This window comes from Cydia strobilella, chromosome 9 (assembly GCF_947568885.1).
Source record: "Cydia strobilella chromosome 9, ilCydStro3.1, whole genome shotgun sequence".
NCBI lineage: Eukaryota > Metazoa > Arthropoda > Insecta > Lepidoptera > Tortricidae > Cydia > Cydia strobilella.
Genome location: NC_086049.1, coordinates 18,178,266 through 18,204,195, shown reverse-complemented (window position 1 = coordinate 18,204,195; position 25,930 = coordinate 18,178,266). Strand labels below are relative to the sequence as shown.

The following is a 25,930-nucleotide window of genomic DNA, read 5'->3' as shown; positions in this document are numbered from 1 at the left end:
AGTTTTTGGTTGGGGACTAAAAATCAGCGGTCGCTGAGTCTCATCCATTTTACTGCACAAATATTTGTTATTTTATCTGATTTTTTTATTGTACTCGCAATTCATTGTTTTTTTTTGTGTTGGTAAATAAATATCTTTTTATTTACTTTTTATACTATGTCGGTGGCAAACAAGCATACGGCCCGCCTGGTGTTAAGCAGTCTCCGTAGCCTATGTACGCCTGCAACTCCAGAGGATTTACATGCGCGTTGCCGATCCTAACACTCCTCTGTCTCGTTGAGCTCTGGCAACCTTACTCACCGGCAGGAACACAACACTATGTGTAGGGTCTCAGGGCACGAGGGATTCATGGGCAATGAAAATGCAGATGAACTTGCCAGAGCCGGATCTGCAAACAACCTTATAGGTCCAGAACCATTCGTGGGGCTCTCACAGGGAACCATCACAACGGCTATCAAAGACCTTACTAAGACCAAACACCAGGAAGAATGGGACAGTCTGACGGGTCTAAAGCACTCAAAGCTCTTTATACAAGGGGTAGACTCTGGTTGGAGCAAAAAGCTTTGGAAACTTAGCAAACGGTAACTCCAAATAATGACGGGGGTGTTTACTGGCCATTACGGGGTCAAGGGAATCCTGGCCAAGATGGGGCACGCTGACAACACCGATTGTCGTATGTGTGGCGAAGAGGAAGAGACAATAGAACACCTTATGTGTGAATGTCACGCCCTCGCCAGACAAAGAATGAAGGACTTTGGAACAGGCTACCTGGTACCAAAAGGAATTCAAAAAGCTACCCATAAGGTCCATCATCCGGCATATGGAGATGGTGGGGAAGGCTCTTGAGTAGCGGACGGATCTTTCCTAGGAGGTAACTGCACAAAAGATCGCTATGGGTCGAAGTGTATCCGTAAGGGCCCCCGAAACTATAAGATAAGATAAGATGTGTAGGGTCTAGTGTTATTTGGCTGCGGTTTTCTGTAAGGTGGAGGTACTTCCCCAGTTGGGCAGTTGGGTTTTTATTTATGTCAGCAGAAAAAGACGTAATTTTGTATTCAAATTTGAAAAAGAGCCTAAGTATACCTTTTCTAATTTGCTGTCTTGTTATGAGTAGACATTAATGCACAGGCTAGCGAATGAGAACAAGAACATGTCCCTATATGATTCGTGAGACCTTCCTTTATCATTTTTATCAAACATTAATATTGTAAAATTATTGTGTATTGTATTGTTGTGTGTATTGTTCGGGGAAATCCCTGGCCGAGCACCCTAAACCGTCGAGCGTGTATGAGGAATGTTATGAAAGTGAAGGAAGCGAAGGAGGTAGGTATGTCAGAATCGTAGCAAGTGGAAATCCGTTGTCTCTGCCTACCCCTCCGGGAAATAGGCGTAATTATATGTATGTATGTATTGATTGTATTGATATTGTAAGACAGTGCGAATTCTGTACATAGTGTATAATCTGTGGAAGTGCTAGATGAAACCCGGCCACCCGGCCAACAAAGAGAGGCGTCGAATGAGAATGCTTCTATGATCGACCTTGATGTGAAGTAGACCGAAAATTCCGCAGCAAACCATACGCCTGCAATGACTGTAGTCTTGTTTATTTTTTTCCTACTACCGGCAAATATAGGTACCTATGGTCAGCATCAAAAGAATCGTATCAGATTACGCATCTAAAGTACCTAGTAGTGTAAAGCAAATCTATATCGACGGTGGTGTACTATTAAACGCGAATTGTACGCATATGTATATATTTGATGTCTTCACTGTTCATGAATCACAGATAAGGCGAAAATATCGATCGATCTAATCAAATGGCTCAAAAGTATGTGAACACGACTTTATTGTCTAAACTCTAAGGTGTAAGAGCGTACACATATTTTTGAAACTTTGGGAATGTATATATATTTATGCCCTTGACTGAACCTTAGTTTTTTTTCGAATAGTAGGGAGGAAAGAAAGAAGAAAAGAGGACAATTAAATTAAATTGACAACTCATTGAATCATCGAAATTTGGTCTGTATTTACGACATTCATATTTTCACATTGAAAAGGAAAATTTTACAAAATCATTTACTGCAAACTACATAGTCCTACACAACGTAAACCCCTTTTTATTTATCTCAGAACCCTCTCCTAATCTAATGGATCCAAACATTATGAAAGGATCATGCTACCGCACCAGTTTGATCCCAGTACGCAATAATAGACATAGACATAGACATCATAATACAGGGTAGATTTTCTTAGCGGGTCAGTGATGGCAGCTACCAGATCCCGTGCTGCTGAATGTTGAAATTTGTTTAACCCTCATGCCTTGAAACCCTCGCAGCGCTCAAGATTCCACTTTTCGAACCACCATTTTTCGATATTATCACGATCGGCCTAGGTTTTCGAAGCCGTTGAAAGAGAGCATTATTTTTCCGAAGATGGCCCCTGTCGTGCAAAACAGATGAAATATTTTGTCCTCTAATTTGTGACAGTTATTATCTTCTAAAACTAGTTCTTTCTGGCGTAAATAACCTTCGCCGCAGTCGGATAAGATGGATCGGGAAATTACAGAACGCCAAATAAACGAGGTACTTTGTCAAGAAATTTGAGACCTTCTTACGCTTGACTTAAGGACCATGACAGGTGTTATTTAGGCGTGTTTTATTAAAAGCCATCGGACGGTCATCCGTCATAAAGCTTTTCCAAAGCAAAATAACATAAGTCACGCAATTTTCTTATTAAATATCGTCTTTTGCCAAAGAGCAATCAATCATATATCGCCGCTATACTTACTCAACCTCGTATCTGCAACACTCATTTGATGACAAAAACACCCGTATTCCGAATGAAAGAAAAGCGACATTTCCATCAAATGATTGTTGCAGATATGAGGTTGAGTATAGCGACGATATGAAAGTGGTCAGAGTAAAGGATGACTCACGTTAGACCGGGCCGGGGCCGGACCGGAGCTTCCGGCGCTTCGTTTTCTATGGGAACACGTGATCACCGATCAGGCGTCATAGAAAATAACGTGTCGGGCGCCTCGGCCCGGGCCCGGTCCTTCTAGCGTGAGTCATCCTTAATGCAGTCTTAAAGCAATACAAAAGTCGCAAATGATGGTCCAAGTCTGGCATCCGCACTTTACTGACGAAACGCTCCTAACAAAATGGCAATACATGCTTGGGAAACAATTGTTACTCCGCTCTTTTAACAATATACATTTACATGGAAATAACATGTAATATAATAAATTAAATGTAATATTTATTATTCATTAATTTATTAATTTTTCATTTCTCATGCTCTGAAAGAGGGTCATTGTTGTTCTAAAAGGTGTGCAGAAAATGATACGTGTCTGCACTAGAGCATTTTACGTTCGAAGTACGATTTTTTGAATTTTTTTACGATAAGCAATTGAAATTTGAATTTAAATGTATTTGTTATACAATTTCCATTCTGATATTTGATTCTCCATTCTATAAATATAGACACTTTTGCCTAAATTGTTAACTGAAGGTAGGGTACCTAAAAATACTATAAAAAATTATACTTGGTCATGTTTTAAAAAAGACATGCATTTTACTTTCCTCGTATTCGAAATGAAAAGTAGAGTGTTTAACTCGGGTGAAAGGCATCATTTCAGCCTCGGACTATTGGCGCTCTCACTGCGTTCGAGCGCCAAAAATACCTCAGCAGAAATGACTGCCTTTCATCCCTTGGTTAACAATCTACTATTTCTATTGACGTGTATTTCATTTTATTTTGACGATCATTATGAGATATCTTGCTTAGCCGTATTGACATTCTTTTTCTTATTTTATTTTATTTGACATTGTTAAAAATTTAATTAATTAATTAATCGATTGCTTATTCAAATGGTTTTTAAAATGTGTATTGTTTTTGTATAATTATAATCAATTATTATTTTCCAATTGACGATCATAATATAAATTCGTATAGATTAGTGTAAAAATAATTTATATTGTAATTTAATATTATGAAATAAATAAATCTAAATCTAAATCTAAATCATGAAACAGAAACTTGTGAAAAATATTGAAATACAAGCGTTATAGATACACATTTGTAATACAAGGTTTGCAATACCTATTCGAGAAACAGGGCCCAGTAGGGCTAAGATGGTCGCCTTTTTAACATTTCTACCATGCCTGTCACGTTCTAACAAGTATTAAAGTGCAAAAGTGATGCATGACATGACAGGTGATAAAAATCCGACCATGATACCGCTGCAGCATTATGATGGATACTGTTATTTTTTACAGGTAAATTATGACCGAAATCTGATATTAATTTAGCGTCGGCATTTTCCCGTTCCACTTATTCTGGTAGTACAAAAAAAGTTATTATGCTAAACTATTTAAACATTCAAATTTTTACATTCATAATATATTTTTAAATCAAAAAATGTTCCAAAGGCCGTAAGTTACGAAATATTTCGGCGCCAGCTAATGATACACATAATAGGCTAGATGACAAATTTTCATTAATGGTATCAATCGATCAGGTTTATTTTTAGGATCAAATGTCTATATGGGACCCATTGCATTAAAGTAATACTAAAGTCAGAAATGGTAGTCAAAGTCCGACAGTCGTACTTCACTCGCGAAACGCTTCTAACAAAACGATAAGTGAACGTGACGTCACTGAGAGCCCATTTTAAATGTACGGACAAAATAAAAAAAAACTTAATGATTAATGATTTAATAAATAATAAATTAATGATAAATTAACGATAAATTAATGATTTAATATTAGTATGTCTCACAACAGTTTAAATTCGATTAAAAAAAATCGTTTTTGTCGGTAAAATATTGCGTTTATGTATATAGTTGCAGTACAATATTTTTAGGGTTCCGTACCTCAAAAGGAAAAAAACGGAACCCTTATAGGATCACTCGTGCGTCTGTCTGTCCGTCTGTCACAGCCTATTTTCTCCGAAACTACTGGACCAATTCAGTTGAAATTTGGTATACATATGTAAGTTTGTGACCCAAAGATGGACATGTAACGTAAATAAATGAATTTTAAACACGGGGGCCACTTTTGGGGGGTAAATGAGAAAATTAAAAAATAAAGTTTTTAAAATATATCGTGTTACATATCAAATGAAAGAGCTCATTGTGAGAATCTCAAATATATATTTTTTATAATTTTAAGATAAACAGTTTAGATGTTATTCAAGAAAATAGGCATAAAATGACCATTCCCCCCTTTATCTCCGAAACTACTGGGTCAAAAATTTTGAAAAAAATACACGAATTAGATCTTTACCTATAGATCACAGGAAAACCTATTAGAAATGTGCAGTCAAGCGTGAGTCGGACTTAATTACTTAGTTTTTGATCCAACGCCTACGGATTTTGTAGTCATTTCACATAAAAAATACATTGTTTAAATTGTGTAATGTACGTAACCCTTGGAACGCGAGTCCGACTCGCACTTGGCCGGTTTTTTTTGTATAAAATGTAAGGAATCGAATGGTACCCTTACTTTTTTCCTTTTTGGAAGTTGAAAAATTACTTAAATTTTGAAGATTTCAGGTCCTGTATTTTTGTATTATTCCCATATATTATTTTAATATCTACATTATTGTGATAAATTGTCATTTGCTATCTATTTTACTAGATTTTGTTTTAAAATTTAACATGTGTCATCATCCCTATTAAAATATTAAAGACGCTTCCGATTTATCTGCTTGGAAAGCTTGGAAAGTGCAAAACTACGATTCGACGGCAGTTAGAGATTAAAATCAATCCAAATTACTCGTAGATCCGTGGAGGAGTGGGGCGGAGCAATTTATGAGCTTTTAATTAATGAGTGCGAGCTAGATGTCTAGGGAGATTGCTGGCCGCCGAGCCGAGTTTCAAATGCCACTTGAGTTAAAACGAACGACGCAACTGGATCTCGTAGTCTGGAATTCGGGATGGATTTTTAGGAGACTTAAGAGAGAAAACTTTTGGGGCTTAATTACCGCCCACACATCGCAACTTGCCAAGACAAATGCAATTTTGATTTGTCAAAATAAACATTCAGAATAAAATGGAACGGGAGACATTTTTATAAGCCTCTGGGCGGCTGCTAGAGGTTATGATAAAACCGGACAAGTGCGAGTCGGACTCGCCCACCGAGGGTTCCGTACTTTTTAGTGTTTGTTTTTGTAGCGGCAACAGAAATACATCTTCTGTAAAAATTTCAACTGCCTAGCTATCGCGGTTCATGAGATACAGCCTGGTGACAGACAGACAGACAGCGGAGTCTTAGTAATAGGGTTCCGTTTTTACCCTTTGGGTACGGAACCCTAATAAAACTGACACTTGATATTTATTTACACGTGTAAGAGTTAGGTAGGTACCACTTTTATGTATGCCCCAGGAGCCATGCCTTATTCCGATTCATGTTTTTCTTTTTACATACATAATATGCATATTATGCATGATTGGAAAAATATATAAAAATGCGTTATATTGCCACGGCGCAGCAGCAGTATTGCAGCGCGACATTACTGCCAACTGCATTGCGCAAATGTCAAAAATCCGGGCAGCAACATCGATTTTGACATTTGCGGTAGCTATGCAGTCGGTAGTAATGTCGCGCTGCAATACTGCGGCAGTAATGCTGCTGTGGTCTGCATCCGAACGGTACCTTTAGCATGTTTCATGCTGCTTTTCAATTCCTTGTACCTAAATGTAGGCGTTGTATTTTTTCTATGAATTTTGGTTTTAGAAATGGACAATGTCACCAGAATCGCAATATCTAGTATGACACGCTGAATCAGGTAATTACGGTAACTTGTCTGACTGACAGAATGACATTTTACTATAATAATAAGTGCAGCGTTGGTTATTTTCCAAAGAATGAATACTTTTGATTACATATATATTTTTCAAATGGGCAAACTGTTGAACTTTTTTGTATATTTTGAGATGCGATCTCACTGTACACAGTTTTGCTAGTAAATGAATCTTATCTTATCTTAATTTTTAACCCCCGAGCCCCCGTCCGTCCCTGTCCGTCTGTGTACATTTATTTAGTGTGGCATAAAAGTATCGATCCAGATCCAGACAAATGGCTCAAAAATATGTGATGACGACTTTATTGTCTAAGGTGTAAGAGCGTACACATATTTTTGAAACTTTGGGAATGTATATATATATTTATGCCCTTGACTGTACGTATTCAACCTTCAGAGTATAGTGGTGGGTGACAAAATCACCCTATATCTTAGCGTCCTATTTCTCATGTCTCAGGTATCCGCTCGGCTTCCCCCGTGTACCGTATACGCGTAAACATTGTGTTTCTCTACGGCTGCGTGACATGCGATACTCGCAGCTCCGAGATAATGTGCTTTGAGAACTGGGACAAACATACACCGGTAAAACTCCGTCCATATAAGCTAATAGACCGCGAGCCAGGAGCATAGTTAATCCAAGAAAAGTGCAGATTTTGATAGCACACGCAGTGCAGGTGTTATTTTAAACGCCAAACTTCTATTAAATTATAGAAAGAATAGTTTTTATTCGTAAACACACAGACAATAGACACATTAAAAGAACATAGTGAAAATAAAGAGTCACGAAATGGCCCCCATCTCAGCATGCTGCTGGCGACTTCCAGCGCTGATCTTCCGATGAGACCATCAAGTGAGTGCGTGTGCTGTCAAAATCCCACTTTCTTGGTCAAACTCTATATCGTTAATCATCGCCTTCCGGTTGATACTTTGTCAGATGATAGTTTAGATACTATCATGAATTAAAAAATAGCCGGTTTTATTGCGGTGGGAAGTCCGTCAGCTGATTACGTTTAGTCATCGCCTCCCGATTGATACTTTGTCAGGTGATAGTTTAAATGCCAATAAAAAAGCCGTTAGCCGGTTGTATCGTGGTGGAAAGAGCGTCAGCTGGTCGTATGAACAAGTACCATGTCTGCTATTCCTCAACCCACTAACTGAGTGGCAGCTGACGTCCACTAGAATTCATTAGGCCGAGTTTTTGCCCGGGAGGCTGAAATCGTTCGTGGCTCGCGGTCTATAACTTTGCACCGCCTTGAATAGAACAAAGTGAGGGTGTCATTGCAAACGTCTCATATTCATAAAAAAAATTACATTATTTATTAAATTGTCACACTTTCTTATGGCAAATGCCATGAGTCTACTACGAGTAATTCATTAACGGCGTGTTTTAAACTTTTTTGTAAATGGTTATTATTGTGGAAATAGGATTATAATTGAAGAGTCAATGGTCAACTTGTTTTTCATTTTCATTTAATTATCTTAAAACTGTTTTCAATTTTTTCAGGAAGTATAGGTAGGTATACGATTGTTTCAAAGCCTGTAAAAAAACAAGTTATAACTACTTTAAAATGGGTCATTTTTTTCTAATCTTTTTTAATGTGAAAACTTATCTTGGGATATTATTAAAACCATAGAGTAACTTATACTAGAGTAAATTCACTGCCATCTGTCGACACACTTTAAAACTAAAAATGAAGATTTATAAAAATACGATAAAATGTATTTAAATATGGATAAATGTTTTTTTTTATTTGCATTAATTATTATTATAATTTTGACCCATGTTCTTTCACTGATATGCGTTAAAATTGTTAAATAACAAACGAAACCGTCAACACCATCTATACGACAGTAGGCCAAAGCTAGTAGCGCCCTCTGAACGAAAATCAAATTTTTGTGATTTTCGAGGCACGTTTTTTACTTAGACTGTATCCATCTATTACGGAATTATATCTATCTTTGTTAAAACGAAGAAGGTTGTTGACGTTGTTGTATTTTATTACCTACCTTTTATAAAAGTAATATCTTTTCCACGTCTTTGTGTGAGACAGGAGATTCTCTCTTTGTCAAGTCAAATAAAATTGAAATGAGTACCTAAACTAATAAAAAAATTCGTAAAATCACAACCATGTAACAAGGAACCGTTAGACATCGTTTTTTTTTTTAACCTCGTGCCGTCCAGGCGTCCACCATATACGTTGGGTTGAATTTCATTTGTTCAAAATTTTACGAAACAAATGAAATACTACTTTGTTTTAATTAAGGTTGACATTCCATTGAAACTGAGTGTGCATCGTAATGTACATTGGGCGGCACGAGGTTGAAACTTTTCACAGCATTGTTTTAAAGGCCTGTTTCAAACCAACCAGCCATTGGCATGGATCGAAGTAAAGGGCGGAGTGATACAATTTTAAACACTCCCAAAGGAAATCCTCGAATCCGAGTGGAAACGGGCGGTTTAACTGCCGTGCCGTGCCGTGGGCTGCTCCGGTTCCGGACAGTCGGGGAACAAAGATAAGCTGTATCGATTATTTGTAAAGGATTTTTATATAGAACACAAGTTTACGAAGAGATAGATAGAAGATCACGAATTTCCATCTGTAGCGTCCTGAGACCACTGTAAATAAAATTGTAGATAGGAATTCCACAATCTATTTTGATACAATACAATACAAATACAAATCTTTATTGCACACCTCATTACAGAAAAGAATACAAAGAAAAGAAGAGGTTAAACAACAGGCGGCGGACGGAGGGTTTGATGAACTTTTATTGAAAAAAAAGTGTGTGCGTGTAATCTTTATGCGCGATTGAAGTAAAATTTCTTTGACGTTTATCGCTATGTTATTTGACGTGTGTCCTATTGTGCGTGTGTCACTACTGAGCGTTACTTCCGTCAGAAAAAAATCTGAGTTACCCTAGCGCCTAAAGAAGTTTTACTTTAATAACAAAAAGTTCAAAATTAAAAAACAAAACAACTGCTTCTGGGTCTTAGGAGCGATTTTGTGGACTCAAGAAAAGAGCGAACTTCCACGCCGGCAACGCACTTTCGACCATTTCTGGAGTTGCAGGTTTTCATAGGCGACGGTAATTGGTTATCATCAGACATCAAATAAACATTCATTCTTTCATTCAGTCTTTCAGTTATTCAGTCATTCATTCAGGCGATTCTTCTGCTTGGTTAGGCAGGTTTCGTCTTACTGGACGAAATAATAAAGAAAACTATTTTCTCTATTCAAATTTAATTGTATAACAATGAATTACATTTAGTATACGAAATAAATTTCTATCGACATTCATTAAGTAAAAGAAATCCAGTAAATAAAGCACTAAATTACATTATCAGTTGGATTCAAGCCAAACGCAAAAATAACCCCGACATATGCTAATTTCAGTATTTCCATGAAATATAATACCTAAATCTAATTCGTAGCACCTAGTATTCGTAGTACGATATCCAACGAAGCTGCTCATCATTTTAAGACAAAGAGAACTTAATCGCTTTGAATAAAGATCGAAAATTGCATGGTCAATTGTAAAATAAACTTGTATTGCTATAACCAAAGATAGATATAACTCCGTAATAGATGGATACAGTCTAAGGAAAAGACGTGCCTCGAAAATCACGAAAATTTGATTCTCGATCAGATGGCGCCACTAGTTTTGGCCTACTCTCGTATAGAGGGCGTTGACTGTTTCGTTTGTTATTTATAATTTTAACGCATACCAGTGAAAGAACATGGGTCAAAATCATATAAAAATAATTAATGCAAATAAAAAAATCATTTATCCATATTTAAATACATTTTATCGTATTTTTATAAATATTTATTTTTAGTTTTAAAGTGTGTCGACAGATGGCAGTGAATTTACTGGGGTTACAAAATTTACTATGACAGTACCGCTCTAGTATAAGTTACTCTACTCACGTGTATACTTGCTATAATCTCATCGCGGCCAAGCGCGGGGAAACAAAATCTTCATACCGACCAATATATCTTTGAGCTCTGAGTGATCTGAGTCCAGGGCCCTATTCTCTCGAACGGTATTACTGGTCTAATATTATTAATGTGTTGTCATGGTAACCCAACTAACCCATACGATTGGACAATTCGTGGACTAATATTATTAGTATAATAATACCGTTCGAGAAATAGGTCCCAGTGAGAATCCTTAAATTGGTAGTCTAATAGTCTTTTCTCAAACATGCTATGTAATATTGATATTACGTTCTTTATATTAGGCTGGGAAGTATCACGACTCCGGCGCGGCTAGACGAGGGGCCTGTAATGAAATTTCATACAAAGTTGCAGGCCTAGGCCGGGAAGTGGCTCTTTTTTAATTTCCATTTCACATATATTTGAGACACAGCATCATGGCATTCAGCCAAAAAAAAAATTATAACCAATATTTGCTTATGGTTCGGAATGACATTCTGCCAATACCCCTTAAAAAAAACAATAAACGATTATTAATATATTTTGCAGTTTTATTTGTATCAAATTTACAAAAAATATATAAATAAAACATTATTAACAAATTCCAATAATATTTAATTACAAATTTACCTACAAATACAGATTTAAAATATAGTTGGTCAAACCAGTTTGTCAGTAAATAAGAACAAAAAAACTATACTCATCCTTTTCTTTTGGGTGCTAGTACCAGTGTAAGACAAAGATAGTATGATTATCTCTGTCTATGTTTGAAATGAGACAGTCCTTTGACAAACATATTTCATTTAAATATTAGCGGTAAAAATGTCTACTCAAACACGCGTTGGTGGTTTTTTAATCGTTTTGGAGGTAAAGTTGAACATTTTTCATTGTGTATCTGTAATTATATTTTATTGGATTTATTGTGCGTTGTTTATTGTGTTATTTAATATGAGTTCCGACGAAAATATTAAATGAATACCTGTTAATTATACTCCATGTTTAAGGCAACGATGTATGTGAAGCATAATATCAACATAAAAAACGATGTAATCTTAGTTATGTGGCTAAAACTACAGTCAGAAGGATACAAGGCGAAAAATCAAAGATACATAAATATACCTTTGAACATTTGTGTAATAAATTGATTAACTACATGTGTAAAATATACGACACGTGTGATAAAGATAGGTACAAGTGGTAGTTATATTTTGTGCCTAGTTTACTTTTAGTTTCTTTAGAATTAAAACTTTGATTTCGTGGAGATTTCTTTATTTATTTCATTGCATGTTTGAGAAAAGCACTATACATACATCGGCGTGAAAAGGGGTTGTCGGCCTCATAACTATCCGGCCTCACTACGTTCGGCCGTATATATGCATTCGGCCGGCAACCCCTTACTTCCCGGCCTCTGTAGTAATGTACTATTACGTTCATGGTGCTAGGATTCTGTAAGCATTTCTAACGACACGGATGCAACTGAGATCAATATAGCAGACTTGTTGCACGGGAGAGGTCGCCAACCGTTGCTAGGCAACGCGCTCCTACCTGCCTCTGGGGCCCTGGTACCTTGCGGTTTCACTCCCTTGGAAATGGGGGAAAATTCGCATTTTTAGGAAATAGGAATACGCTGGATTTGACGCTTGGAATGTATGGTGTCCTGGTGGTTTGCGGTTAGGAAAGTTCACTGCTGTGGTCAGTATGGTTGCCCTTTATTTAATAGTAAATTATTTTACACCATGCATGAAATAAAGCAGCAGAAGATTAATAAAGAAACGTAGACAGCACAGCAGTTATTTTTAGACAGAATTTATATTTTAAAACCCACGTATAAAACTATAAAGAGTAGGTAATTTGATTGTAACGTCACATGCTCACATGCTAGTGTTTCATATAAATTCCATAATAGCAAAATCGTTTTCGCTGGTGGCCTAGCGGTAAGAGCGTGCGACTTGCAATCCGGAGGTCGCGGGTTCAAATTCCGGGCCCCGGCTCGTACCAATGAGTTTTTCGGAACTTAACCTTTCGGACATTTCTTCACAGCCAAAAACATCATTTTTGATACTGACCGATCAGATTCATATCTAATTCAAATCTAATTCACATCTTAATAAAATTAAAATACGCCTCCAAGTTATTTCAAATGTAAAGCAATCAACATCACTAATAGAAATATCATTTTAATACAATTTCCATATAATAATTTCAATTAAATCAATACAGCGATAGAATATTCAACGACTGTCATTCGATTTGCATACCAAGTAAACTCAAAACCAGTGTTCGTGTAACTGAGATTCTTTACAACTATACGTAATCAATATTACTTGGTTTGAATGGGTAAGTAAGTGGTCTAGCTTCACCTTCGCCCGGGCTATGCTATGGAATTAGGTCGAGACCTAGATTTGTGTTTGATGTCTAGTTTTGGGGCTTACATTGTAACATGGCAAACCTGCATGCAGCTACCGCGCGCACTGGCCGGTTGTAAAAAAAAACCTAAGCCATTCTCCCGTCCTTTGGTTTTTTCTCAAATTTTCTCTTCGAATCAATTTTGAATTTTGAAAGACCTCCATCTACACTAGCGCCCCAAGCGGCGAAATTAAACGCGCTAGCCCTCATTTAATCAGTTCCTACTTCCTTCCTACAGTTATGTGTTTACCAGAACCTGTTTAAATATATTAATTCTAAGAATAGTTTTTTGAAAAAACCTTTATTAGATTTTCTAAAGAGTACAGTGTATCCGTTTGTAAATTCTACCAGAATATCTTTTGTACAGTTCAGTGTGTAAAAATATAGGTAGGTACAGCCATTTTGTAGTATACGTACATTCAGTATTAAAATTGTGCAATAACAACAAATATGTATATACCAACTTAAGAAATTAATAAAGTTTGTTATAAAACCACTGGTGTTTTATTTTCTAGGATAAAAAAATATCAGAGTTTAGGATCATCATCATCACACACGGATGGTTTTTATCGGTTAAGGAAGTCACTATTATCGATTTTTCGCAGCACTACTTTCTATCATGTCGGTTATTATCGTTTCGAGAACTCACTATTATCGATTTTTCCCAGCACTGCTTTCTATAAACCATAGACAAATATATAGATAGTATATAGCTTTATCTGTGCTATAAACGAGTTTCTTTATGTTGGTAGGAAACCTCAGAATAATGACTAAAGCATAGAAGTAGGGCAAAAATGCTTCGCAAATATGTATACCCGTACTTTACTTCCTTACGAATTAGATAATGTGCCGAAAAGAGATGCATATATGCTTGTTATTTCTCATTTACGTACGGTGTCATAAGTTTGATAATTTGTTAGGGATGTAACTGAGTCGACTTTTTATATCGATAAATTATGCATAAGTTTATGTGCCGTGTAAAAGAATAATCACGAAATTGGCAAATTGATAATAGTCTGGCTAATGAAAGTTGAACCTGAAAAAACGCGGCAATTTCAAGAAATCTGTAGCAGGCGGCTCGTTGAAATGAAACGAAATGCGTGGAATACAAGGATTGCATAACTTTTATACTTTTCATAATTTTCATATTCTAAAAATCATTAAAAAGTATATAAATTATGCAATCCTTGGAATCAAAGAGCCGCCTGATATGAGGATTAATGCATGTACCTAATATAGCTTTTATCTCATTTGCAGTCTACCACTCAGAACCGTCTAACTATACCACGTTTTTTTATCATTAGAAAGAAGGCGAGCGATCTTAACGTGTCGTTTTATCGAAAAACACTTTGAAAATAAGTCACAATCACAACAAATATTATATACGATAATTTACATACTTTTGCTTTCATAAGTAAAATATTGCTATATTTATAAAAAAACTTGTCAATAAAAAGACACGTGGAAATGGTTTACCGTTTTTTCTAATGCTAAAAGACATACATAGATATAGTTTCTAGTCATGTACAGTCAGCTGCAGAGAAAAGGCACCCCCCCTGCATACAAAGTTCTGTAAATTAGTATGGACGTGGGGTACCTTTTCTCTGCAGCTGACTGTACCAAATAGGAAATGAAAAAAAAAAACGTTCGTGTAATATATTTTTTTAATTTAATAATAGGGAATATTACGCGAAACTCGGCGTAGGTGGCGCCACTATCACAATCTGAGGGTCTATCGCGAAACAAGAAAATCGAACTTTCGTTATCTAACATCTCTGTCACTCTTGCGTATTCGAGCGATAAAGAGGCAGCTAGATAACGAAATTACGGATTCGAGTTTTCCGGTAGGTCCCCTGAAAACTTGTCAAAAACCTGTTAAAGGTACAGTATAAATAAGTTACTCTACGGTGCACTAAAAAAGCTAGTGCTGCACTCTGGTGGCAGAACATTGCAGTAATATCCCCTATTCCTCGTCCTTTGGAAATCTAAAATAAAAAGTTGAGTTTTGTGACCAACAATATTAATAAAAGGAACATTCATCAATGATCATTAATGTCTTTTTTATTAGGGTTCCGTACCCAAAGGGTAAAAACGGGACCCTATTACTAATACTTCGCTGTCCGTCTGTCTGTCACCAGGCTGTATCTCATGAACCGTGATAGCTAGACAGTTGAAATTTTCACAGATGATGTATTTCTGTTGCCGCTATAACAACAAATACTAAAAAGTACGGTCCCCTTGGTGCGCGCGTCCGACCCGCACTTGACCGGTTTTTAGTATTTAACTATAGTCTGGCAAACACAATCTGTCAGTAAGTAAGAACAAAGAAAACTATAGGTACAGTCGAAGGCAAAAATATCGATCCAGACAAATGGCTTAAAAATATGTGAACACGATTTTATTGTCTAAGCGTACACATATTTTGAGACTTTGGGAATGTATATATATTTATGCCCTTGACTGTACTCATCAATTAAAATGAGACAGTCCTGGGCCAAACTATAAGAAAGCTGTAAATGTCGATAGGTTATTGATCTGAGGTCGATACATCACTATGCCAAAAATATAACCTTTCATACTTAGCAGAAAAGTTCGAAAATATATGCAAAAATCTATATAGACTTGAATGCAAGTAATAATTACATAAACAACATATCGATTTCTATGTTTAGGGTCAGGTCCTATAAATTAATTTCTTAAAAATTGAACAAAACTCACCGATTAAAGGTTATCGGTTCGTGCGTATTTTCTTTTCTTCCTGTATGCGATTTACAGCCCTCGATCACACAAGACATTATCACAAAGGGAACTTCAAACCATTACAAATAAAAACTCAGCACGTTTTCCAACAATCTTTCAGGAATAGCAACAATATAATTAAAATAAACCAAGATGACCGCTGAAACATCCCGAAATATTTCAACTAAAATAATACGACTATGTCAAGTTGTTACAGTTGACACCTACCTGTGAAATAACGAACATATATTTTATTTGGCTGGATTATATTATAGAACCACATAAGACCATTTGACATTTCCCTCAGTTCATCTTATGACAATACTGAAAAAAACGAAAGAACTTGCGGATTGTTGTCTCACTCACTCATAGACAAAAAGTAATAACGTGTTGTGAATACGATATCTTTTACCAAGCTTTTATTTTTGCCCGGCTTCTTTGCTTTAGTCATTATTCTGAGTAGGAAACTAATATCATGGTCAAAACGTTTGACAAATACGTACTATGGAGTTTCGTCTCTTAGAACGTAGTGATTATATGCTCTTTGCTTCGAATGAGACTCGAATCAGACTCAATGCTTATGATTTGCATCTGCAGGCATATTTTTACACAAACCGCTTTGAGACTTTCTTTCAATCCCGTATTCTTTTTCCAGGAATTAGGTAACCGATGTAGCGACCTAATTATATTTAGAAGCGAAAAAACTCATTTGCAGAAAGGCGTCCATTGTTTATTTAAAATCTTCAATTACTTCGTGCTTTGAAATTGACAGCTAATGCAGATGGCGTTGTACGGCGCATCACGTTATGCGGTAATTCTGGTTGTCGAAAGTTACCACAAAAATTACTGTCAAGCTTCGGGGTTCGATTTTTTTAGCGCCACGCCACTTGCACCATCTTGCTTACCCGGGGTTAACCGGATAAAACTAGTTACATGGTTACCAGTACATCTTTGACACTGGGTTAACGGTTTAACCGGTTAACGCAGGGTTAGATGAATGGTGCAAGTGGTGCTTAGACTATATCAGTGTGGCGACCACCAGTTTGGCACTGACATAAACGCTATAAACACTAAACGTGCGAGCGAAATGTATAGAAAGTAATTACGTAGACGTTAGCGTATATGTCAGTTTTGGTTTGTTTTGACACTGTCAGTGACTCATGGTACGGGTACCAGCAGTCATCAGCAGTCAATAACTGCTTCTGAACAGGGCACAAATCAAATTATTTTATTAAAATATTTTGATTTGTTTTAGAGTTGGTCAAAGGCGCCTAGCCTTTCAAAGATAGCATAAACTAGAGAATTTGGGACGGGTACCGGCGTGGCCGGGTGGTCTAGTGGTCAAGAGGTTAGCCGCGTAAGCTGAAGGCGCGGGTTCGAATCCCGCCTCGGCCACCGGTGGACTTGGTCACTTTTTCTTTAGTGTATGATATCTATATCAGTTTATAATTTATATACCTACAGGGTGGCCAAAGAATATGTGCATTCCCGTTGCCAGTGAGATATTGGGATTGGGATCGGACTGTGTCACAATAAATTTGACTGTACACAGCATGTCAATAAAATATGATATATAGTGCCCCGCGCGCGTACCGGCTGTTTGCGGTGGCCCCGTGCCGCACCAACGCCGGTGCGCGCGCGCCTCTCCACAGGCTTCTTACTACGTATAACCAACACTTTACCCACTTAGATATATGCCACCTGCTCGAGGCTAATTTTAGATATGCTATCTTAGATTCCTTTAAAACCCCTTGATTGAAATTAAGATTTAGTTAATTTAATTTATTACTTTAAGTTAAAGCTTTGTATCCGCATCTGAAATTGACAATAGTTTTCCACGAGTTTCCACGTTTTTTGCACATACTTATCTAAGCAAATATTTCATTTCTTATAATATTATTCATAATTTTATTTTATTTTATTCATAATAAATGAATAAAATAAAAAATAAAATAACTCTGCTGTAGAACTTTGCACATCCTAACCCCTTCTGCAGCTATCGATCACCATCCCCTGTAAATAATATTGCACGGGGGAAACACAATTACCCGAGATAGGTTTCCCGGGCGTCTCATCTGGGCTCGGGACCGCTTTAATCGCAAGTAATAGGTGCTTTAAACACATTTGCGTAGGATAATAGCGCTTTTTACGTACAAGCTTGTTCCCAATATTTATTTATTTATTTTAAACTTTAATGCACAGTAAAGATAAGCACAAACGGCGGATTTAATGCCTTAAGGCATTCTCTACCAGTCAACTATATCTAAAATATTACGCTGGTTGAGCAGATTTTGATTTTTTTGTCGATTTTTTTCATTCACTGAGTTACGAAAAATTATGATACTTGTGTAACTAAATGGAATATTACATAAGTACATTTTTTGTGTTAGTAATTAGTGTGTTGTGTGTTGTTGTATATTTTATTGACATTGTTTAATATTATACCCGATTTTTCTTGTTTCCTAGCGTGTAAGTAAATTTGAAATTAGAATTTGTTTTGACATTTTTATGCGCATGTTTTTATGAGTATTTATGCTGAGGTTAGTTCGCATGTTCCTACTCATATCTGTACTCCTAGCATGTAAGTGAATTGGTTTTATATTGTAAACTTATACTGCTGGTTGTTGTATTTATAAATGTTGCTATGTATTTTTCGTGTCACTGTAAATGTTGCATCGACTTGTGAAAGAGCCTTACAAAATATATTTTTTATATTTTTTATTTTAAACTTTATTGCACATAAAATTATAAGTACAAAGTGCGGACTTAATGCTATAAGGCATTCTCTACCAGTCAACCACTGGGCTAAAAAGAGATGGTTGTTAGGTGCAGGGTTAATACTAGAAAAATTAAAACGATAATCGCTACCTACTATTTACAAAATAAATACTTATAAATATACTATGAAATCATAAACTTATACATATACTAATAATATAGTAGTAGTAGTAGTAGTAGTAGTAGTAAATCACTTTATTGTACAAAACAAAAATTGATAACATGAAATTCATATAAATTTAGGTACAAAGGCGAGCTTATCCCTATAAGGGATTTCTTCCAGCTAACCTTAGAGTAAATGAGTGGAAAATTCGAATTAGATAGATAGACAAACTTACAGAACGTACAATAATATTTAAGAAGGAAAACTACAATATTAACGTCTACGAATAACTAAAATACATCAATTGCATTATGCAATAAAATAAATATGTACTAGCATACATAAATATATAGTACTAAATAAATATTAAATAAATATATATATATATATATATAATATATAAATAATATATATATATATATATTAGCACTCAACCAAATCACAGTTCGTGGGAAAGCCAAAGCTTTTTCAGATTAACTTTGAGTGACTTTGTGTAATATACTGAAGGTTGTCTGTAAGAGATCGCTTTTCAGCGATAAGACCGCCTGTTGTTGCTTAGTTCGCTATGTTAATTTTAATTATAATGTATCTAAATTTGTTTTAATTATGCACAATAAAGAATATATTATTATTATCTTGTTTTTCGTATTTTCTCGGCTTTCACCGGAGTACTGCTATGCAAGGGCCTAGGCCAAGTGCATCTCAGGTAAGTGTAAATATGTATTATCTCCTTAATTTACGGTACATCAGGATGAGCGGATACTGTCCGTCGTGTGAGTCTCCGAGTTAATTATTATTATAATTATACAATTTTGACTTTTGTTTATGTTATAATAAGGATCATAGTGTGTAAGTCACGAGACGCAGATCATAGTGTGTAAGTCACGAGACTCAGATCATAGTGTGTAAGTCACGAGGGTTAGTCCTCGATTTCGGAGGGGCTGCGAAGGATTGAGCGTTAAAGTTTTGGGTACGCAGCTGGCTTGGCAGGCAAAAATAGGTTAGGCAAAACTAAGTTAGGATGTCTTCACTCTTAACTTTTTGTTGACATGTATAACTATAACTAGGCTAGTTATTTAGGTCAAAGCAGCTGGAGTTAGACGAAGAAGAGTGCAACGATTTTGATAGCACCTTAACATTTTTCCAACTTTCTGGAAACTATCCGAAATTTGTACATCTTGTACTGTACATACTGATTTATCGATTTCTCAAAATTAACCGAAACAATATTCCATTTCCCAAAGTGTTTGAACATTAAACTATAATATTCAATAACAATTGTCTTGGTAACTATATTTACGGGACACACAATATCTACGAAATTGAATCCCTACTAATATTATTAATGCGAAAGTACCTAAGTCTGTCTGTCCATAGAGTAACTTATACTAGAGCGGTACTGTCATAGTAGATTTTGTAACCCCAGTAAATTCACTGCCATCTGTTGACACACTTTAAAACTAAAAATAAAGATTTATAAAAATACGATAATAGTTATTTACGATACAAGTGCGGAAAAGAGGAAATTCGAAACGAGTGGCGATAAATTAAAACACGACCGCAGGGAGTGATTTAAATCGACACGAGTTGTGAATTACCTATTCGCACGTGTATCGTACAACGTTTTACAGTACATATGGCCCTTTAAACTTTCGACATATGCACGAAAAGTGCTATTTGACGCACTAGTGCGAGAAAGTAGCACCATATGTACTGTAAAGTGTATTTAAATATGGATAAATGAATTTTTTTATTTGCATTAATTATTTTTATGATTTTGACCCATGTTCTTTCACTGAAATGCGTTAAAATTGTTAAATAACAAACGAAACCGTCAACGCCATCTATACGACAGTAGGCCAAAGCTAGTAGCGCCCTCTGAACGAGAATCAAATTTTTTTTATTTTCGAGGCACGTTTTTTCCTTAGACTGTATCCATCTATTACGGAGTTATATCTATCTTTGGTCTGTCTATTGAGGTAGTAGACAGGTAATAGGAGGTAACCGCTGAACTGATTTAGATAATAAATAAATTATAAGATGTGGTATTGGTATGGAAATAGTTTGAGGCCCAACGATAACATAGGATTATTTTGTAGGGTTCCGTTCCCAAAGGGTAAAAACGGGACCCTATTACTAAGACTCCGCTGTCCGACTGTCTGTCACCAGGCTGTATCTCATGAACCGTGATAGCTATAGACAGTTAAAATTTTCACAAATGATGTATTCTGTTGCCGCTATTACAACAAATACTAAAAAGTACGGAACCCTCGGTGCACGCGTCCGACTCGCACTTGGCCGGTTTTTTTAACAATCATCATCATCGTCATCATCCCACGTAGACGTAGTCGCGAACAAAACTAGATTGTATTTTGTAATAAATTATTATTTACACCACCGGCCTTGTGGTCAAATTTGTCAAACTGCGTGCTTATTTTGACCGGACCGGACCGGATAAAAGGGTAATTTGTCACATGGTGTTAACGCTAACTGGATAGGCTTTACCGGCATTAAGCACCTTGTGACCCGGTTATAAGTATCGGGAACAACAAGTCTGCCAAAGACTAGCCATTCGAGACGAGAAACTAAACTTTGAAAAATCGGTGGCTAAATAATAAGTGCATTCCGGTTGCCAGGGACGTTTTGGGATTATACTGAGCAACTTTTACTATGGGACCAACCACGAAATCACGAAAAAATATTTGGCTGTTTCATACATTTTGGCTGGCCTATTTTCTATGGGAGAGTAAATTTTTTTTCGCGATTTTGGGGTGCTAACGCTATGACCACTATTAGCCCACCGCTGGGTGGTCACGGCGCTGACCCAAATTCTCAAATATATGCAATCCTTGAAAGGCTGGGCGCCTTAAAATAAAAACAGAAAAATATAACTAGGAAACAAATCAAATTATTTTATGAAATATTTTTTGATTTGTTTTTTTTTTAAGTGGTCACACTACTATATATAAATTATAAACTAAAATAGATATCATACACTAAAGAAAAAGTGGCCAAGTCCACCGGTGGCCGAGGCGGGAATCGAACCCGCGTCTTCAGCTTACGCGGACGTGCTGACCATTCAACCACCCGGCCACCGTCGGCCGGCCGCCGGTAGACTTGGTCACTTTTTCTTTAGTGTATGATATCTATTTCAGTTTATACTCGTAACACAAAAATAATTTGAGTTATTCCCTAGTAGTACCTAAGAATCTAGTTAAAAAACAAAACAAGTTTACTAATAAATACTCCAAAGAAAGTACTTTAAAATATGCTTATGTATAATATCATAGAGTAACTTATACTAGAGCGGTACTGTCATAGTAAATTTTGTAACCCCAGTAAATTCACTGCCATCTGTCGACACACTTTGAAACTAAAAATAAATATTTATAAAAATACGATAAAATGTATTTAAATATGGATAAATGATTTTTTTATTTGCATTAATTATTTTTATATGATTTTGACCCATGTTCTTTCACTGGTATGCGTTAAAATTATAAATAACAAACGAAACAGTCAACGCCCTCTATACGAGTGTAGGCCAAAACTAGCGGCGCCATCTGATTGAGAATCAAATTTTCGTGATTTTCGAGGCACGTTTTTTCCTTAGACTGTATCCATCTATTACGGAGTTATATCTATCTTTGATAATATTTTATCCGTATAATGATGAGACATGACACACTTCGCAGTGTGAGTGAAAAACAGTGTCGAGTTTCGTAAACACCATTTTACACTTTACAAATTGTTGCTACGCAACTTGCTCTGTGATTTTCGGTACGGTAGGCTACGTTATTACTTAATCTCTTTTTAGGGTTCCGTAGTCAACTAGGAACCCTAATAATTTCGCCATGCCATGTCCGTCCATTTGTCTGTCTCTCTATCCGAGGCTTAGCTCCGTGATCGTTAGTGCTAGAAAGCTGATAAATCAATAAATCCGAGTCGTACAATAAAATCTAAAAAAAAAAAATTATGTTACCTCCCCTACACGTAAAGTGGGGGTGTAATTTTTATTTCGCTTCAACCGTACAGTGTGTTGTATCATTGGATAGGTCTTTCAAAACGAATAGGGATCTTCAACAAAAAAAATTTGACAAAGTGAATATTTTAGGAAAAAATCGCTACGTTACTACTATTAATTAATCTCTTTTTTGCATCTTTAATTTTACCAAAGAATGTTTTCCAGAATTCACGCACAACCATTTAAAAACCGATTTGACTTTGGATTTAGTAGCGAGAGAGAATTTATAAGTAGGTAGGTCTTGTAGTAGTTTCAATACAACATTTAACTATATTCATCTCATCAAAAAACCATTCCATCTTACCCCAATATACTTTAGGTAGTTTCTTTAACAGTCTTTTTGTTAATGATAGACTGGAGACAATATTTATTCACCCAAAAACAGTCTTTCCTATGTCTACTCTTTGTCTATCACCATCATGATCGTCGCGTCATATCATATCATTAATCTACTTCGGTCGTTAGAAATAAAGGTTGATGAAGTGTTGGCATGTTGTTAGGTTAACTCAGGACTTAGTTAATACAGCTAAGCGCCACTTGAATTATTCCACTAAGCCGGGGTTATATAAATTTTGAAAATGGCGCCCGCTAATGAAAAAGGGAGGGGGGGATTGTTTTTTCTTACTATAGCAATATGGGTACCAAATGAAAGCTAGTGAAAATATCATTACAAAAATGTGTAAACAGTCTGGTTTTTGTTTTTTTTAATAATAGTTGCAGTTTATTCAATTCAATTCAATTATTAACAAAAAATTCATTATTATTGTAACAGAAAATTATACTTTTTAGGGTTCCGTACCTCAAAAGGAAAAAACGGAACCCTTATAGGATCACTCGTGCGTCTCTGTCTGTCTGTCTGGCTGTCCGTCTGTCACAGCCTATTTTCTCCGAAACTACTGGACCAATTAAGTTGAAATTTGGTATGCATATGTAAGTTTGTGACCCAAAGATGGACATGTAACGTAAACAAATTAATTTTAAACATGGGGGCCACTTTTGGGGGGTAAATGAGAAAATTAAAAAATTTAAATTTTCAAACTATATCGTGTTATATATCAAATGATCTGAGCTCATTGTAAGAATCTCAAACATATTTTTTTATAATTTTAGGATAAACAATTTAGAAGTTATTCAAGAAAATAGGCAAAAAAATGACTATCCCCCCCTTTATCTCCGAAACTACTGGTTCTAAAATTTTGAAAAAAATACACAAAATAGATCTTTACCTATAGATTACAAGAAAACCTATTAGAAATTGCAGTCAAGCGTGAGTCGGACTTAATTACTTAGTTTTTGATCCGACCCCCTACGGGGTTTTTAAAGACATTTCACTCACGTTTCACATAAAAAATTCATTGTTTAAATTGTGTAATGTACGGAAACCTTGGAACGCGAGTCCGACTCGCACTTGGCCGGTTTTTTTTTTCAACTTGATGTACTTTTCTTATTTTTTGGTTATATCTGGTTAATTATTTAACATTATAAAGAGGATATTCACAGTAACTTTGTTTATATTTTGAATTTTCAGTCATTTTCAATTTAGAGCAGTTCAAAGTCATCTGTGGATAGTGAAATTTTTGAACGTTTTCTAATAATTTGTTAGACGAAGTAGTGAAAATATTACAGTATTTTATATATTTGTGATCTACTCACACAAAGCCCTTTCATTTGATACCCCACATGGTATGATTAAAAAAAAAAGTAAAAAACTTTGTACTGCCGACTTTTTAACGTCACAGCAACTACCCCCACTACTTTAGCTCTTGTCATTTCATATATTTGTGTTCAGGACATCACACTGAATGCACTAATACCAAATATGTTCATGTTTGCGACGACATGAGCGAAAATCGATTTCCAGAAGACTTCAAGACCAAATACCGCCGTACTACCACGGCTCGTGGGAGCCTGGGGTCCGCTTTGACAACTAATCCCAAGAATTGACGTAGGCACTAGTTTTTACGAAAGCGACTGCCATCTGACCTTCCAACCGGGGAAACTAGGCCTTATTGGGATTAGTCCGGTTTCCTCACGATGTTTTCCTTCACTGAAAAGCAACTGATAAATATCTAATTATATTTCGTACATAAGTTCCGTAAAACTCATTAATACGGGCCGGGGTTTGAACCTGCGACCTCCGGATTGAAAGTCGCACGCCGCTGGGCCACCAGCGCTTGCCAAGTGCTACTTTAACTATGGAGCTAATATGGATCGTCACTGTCAAGTTGTGAATAATTAATGTAATCGTACTTATTTCGTCATTCCCACGTCAAATCTCCCTGACCTGTTAAAAAATATTTTAGACGGCCGCTTTTGGCGCAAAGGACACAATTTGGGCAACATTTGGCTTCGCGCCAGGAAAACAATTATGGCAGAAATGACTGCCAGTTGCTAAATCACATCCGAATATTGCTGCGGGGACTTGGCCCACAAAAATGGAACCTGTTGGTCCCTCAGAAAGTAATAAACTTGTTTTATATCAAAGGAAAAATTGGAACCAGCGCTGTCTCTGTATTCACTAGTTCCACAAGTGTCACATTGAACATACATCACAGTGACTAAATATGTAGATCAGTCTGAATCACTGAATCCGTCTCGAAGTCGCAAACTATTCTACGTGGGAGTAACATTTCGGGATTGTTGGGAAGTAGTTTTTGTGGGTTGCTGTTGAAGGATTCACGTGTACACTTATAGTTTGTCTGTTTGGTACTTTTTATGATAAAGGAGGCAAACGAGCAGACTAAACGCCTGCCGCAAGTAACGTCGCCCATGGACACCTTCAACACCAGAGGGGTTGCGTTGCCAGGGTTTATGATGGCCGGGCTGTAGGTACGCTCTTTTCTTGCAGGTTTGAAGGTCGTATCGGTCCGCAAATACACAACCACAAATCAGTTTGACGTCACTGTCTAGATTCAGTTCTACTACAGTGGCTAAATAGATCAGTCTGAATCCGTCTCCAAGTTGCAAACTATTCTAACGTGGGATTACATTTCGACATTGTCGTGTAGCAGTTAAATTAGTGGGTTGGCGAAGACGGATTCACGTGCACGTTTAATTATGCATGAATTATTTGTTAACTGGAGTAACTAAAAGTGGTTTCTTGACTCAAATTAAGATGCCAATTCAAACTTTCACCT

At 36.3% G+C, this 25,930-nt stretch overlaps 1 protein-coding gene across 1 annotated transcript in view; it reads right to left on the bottom strand.

The window, feature by feature from the left end:
• The window catches only part of LOC134744457 (solute carrier family 23 member 2), a 52,274-nt gene that overhangs the window by 10,724 nt on the left and 15,620 nt on the right, over positions 1-25,930 (bottom strand). The window lies entirely within an intron of this gene.